This window comes from Harmonia axyridis, chromosome X (assembly GCF_914767665.1).
Source record: "Harmonia axyridis chromosome X, icHarAxyr1.1, whole genome shotgun sequence".
NCBI classification, from domain to species: domain Eukaryota; kingdom Metazoa; phylum Arthropoda; class Insecta; order Coleoptera; family Coccinellidae; genus Harmonia; species Harmonia axyridis.
In genome coordinates this window covers 37,743,603-37,746,102 of record NC_059508.1, presented here as the reverse complement: position 1 = coordinate 37,746,102, position 2,500 = coordinate 37,743,603, and the positions used below count along the sequence as shown (strand labels likewise).

General features: G+C 52.8%; 2 non-coding genes across 2 annotated transcripts in view; both read right to left on the bottom strand.

Annotated features, from left to right (window-relative positions):
- LOC123687960 overlaps positions 1 to 790 on the bottom strand; it is a 4,012-nt gene extending 3,222 nt beyond the window's left edge. The window contains exon 1 of the ribosomal RNA XR_006749661.1: positions 1 to 790. This exon is cut by the window's left edge and continues 3,222 nt beyond it. This is a non-coding gene — a ribosomal RNA (large subunit ribosomal RNA).
- A 508-nt stretch (positions 791 to 1,298) lies between these two features.
- Positions 1,299 to 1,453, bottom strand: LOC123687177. Its single transcript, XR_006748918.1, has one exon. It is a non-coding gene; the product is annotated as a 5.8S ribosomal RNA (ribosomal RNA).
- Between the last annotated feature and the right edge of the window lie 1,047 nt (positions 1,454 to 2,500).

The following is a 2,500-nucleotide window of genomic DNA, read 5'->3' as shown; positions in this document are numbered from 1 at the left end:
GTCGCAAACGGACGGAATCGGCACTAGGTCCGATCGCCATCACAATTCACATACTTGCCACGGGCCGGACGCGAACTAAGTCGCGGCCTCCCGCCATCAGTAAACCGTCGAGCGAGCTGTTCGGAAACCCAGTGTCCGTAAACATCGGAAAATCCGAGCTCACGGGCTACACTCGAGACCGTAGAACAGCACCCAACGGATCGCGACGACCTACTAGGGGAGAAGTGCACGCGTCCGAAGCCGGAGATGAACCGAAGGGAACAGCCAACGCGAACGTCGCCGTTTCCACAGTCAGTAAATCCCAACAACAGGCGCGAATGAATCTCCCCATTCGACCTTTCGGGTTTCTCAGGTTTACCCCTGAACGGTTTCACGTACTCTTGAACTCTCTCTTCAAAGTTCTTTTCAACTTTCCCTCACGGTACTTGTTCGCTATCGGTCTCGTGGTTATATTTAGCCTTAGATGGAGTTTACCACCCACTTAGGGCTGCACTCTCAAGCAACCCGACTCTAAGAAGAGATCCTCTAGCAAGCCGCAGCGGTCGCTACGGGCCTGGCACCCTCTATGGGCGATGGCCCCATTCAAGATGGACTTGAACGCGCCGCGAACTCGCCAGATAATGGATCCTTCCAAACACCACATCTCCCGGCGACCGGTTACGATCGCGGGATTCAGTGCTGGGCTAATCCCTGTTCGCTCGCCGCTACTAAGGGAATCCTAGTTAGTTTCTTTTCCTCCGCTTAATAATATGCTTAAATTCAGCGGGTAGTCTCACCTGTCCTGAGGTCGTATGTTCAAATCATCGAAACGTTCCGAAACTAACCTTTGGCGGCTCATAAAATCACGTACCTTACGCGAGGGAGTTAGCCTACTCAAAGGCGTCTATTATCTCCTGCTCCGTATGGCGGATCATGCGAATCCAAGCAAAGTGCTTCGGTGTTTCGGGGGTGCGCTCATGAAAGCTCATCCGCAACGCGCGACAACTGGCACATTAAAGCGATCGGACGTCGTTCAGATTTCTCGGACACGACGATCGCATGTCTACAGTCATGGGCGCAGATCGAGCAATACCACGACACCACAATATATGCTTTCGCCAATTCAAGACGGCGCGTTACGAAAACAACTCCTCATCATTCCAACACACGAGGCGTCGAAACGACAGAACGTTGATCGTCACGCGGCAAACCGTCCAACTCGCCCAAATGACCTTCGGTACAGGATCAACGTTAGACGACCTTTACGTCGTCACTTCGTCAAGCCATAACGTCTGGCCGGGCAGTCTTTGTAATGGAACCGACCCTCAGTCAGGAGTGGTCCGAGGACAGTGTCCGAGGACCGCAATGTGCGTTCGAAATGTCGATGTTCATGTGTCCTGCAGTTCGCATGTTGACGCGCAATTAGCTGCGTTCTTCATCGACCCACGAGCCAAGTGATCCACCGTTCAGGGTAATCTTTTATGTTCGATTTCTCGGTACTAGTCGCAATGGACTTTCCCTCGAAATACGAGACGCCAACTGCGAACCTCCTCGAGAATGACATTCCAATGACTGAGACGACCCACTGAAGGGTCAATACGTCAGTCGATCGGCGCAAAATCTTCGGTTCAACTAGTTTGCGTACTAATCTAGTGACAATTATCGTAAAAAATTCGGACGGAGACAAACGTCGCAGACAATCCCGAAAGAGCATAAAAACGCTAATGTAACGGGCGTCGCACAACGTCGACGTCTTCGTCCCTGGAATAGATCGTCCTACCGAAGTCCGTAGACAACGGTAACGACTGATCGATTTCGGGCGAGAATCTTTAAAACCTGCAGCCGGCTCCTCGTTCCGTGCCAAACACGAAACTTCGCCCAGCCACGAACGCGGCAATCCAAGCGCTTCGAATCCTTATTCCGAGCACATCACGAGACTTCGCCCAACTACGAACGTCAGCATAAGCAGCCGGCTCCTCGTTCCATCAAGGAACTTCGCCCAACCACAAACGCCGACATAAGCGGCCGGCTCCTCATTTCGTGAGCATCTCTAAACATGGACCTACAACGAAGGCTGCACACACGTGCGGCCGGCTCCTCGTTTCGAGGATATCACAAGACTTCGCCCAACCACGAACGTCAGCATAAGCAGCCGGCTCCTCGTTCCGTCAAGGAACTTCGCCCAACCACAAACGCCGACATAGGCGGCCGGCTCCTCATCTCGTAAACATCACGAAACTTCGCCCAACCACACGAACGCAAAGCCAGCGGCCGGCTCCTCGTTCCGTGCACATCACGAAACTTCGCCCAACCACAAAACTCTACGTGCGTTCTAGGTACCCGGATAATCGGTCTAAACGATCGCATCCATATAGGGTTCCGGTCATAATCGTCTAACCAAATGCTCACATAATCTGCGATCGTTCTGAAACGACGGACGTAAGCCAAGAGGAGACGCCGACCAGATGTTTAACGTCGATCGGGCAACGTGATAGCTCACTATTATCTCACGGCGCCGCTC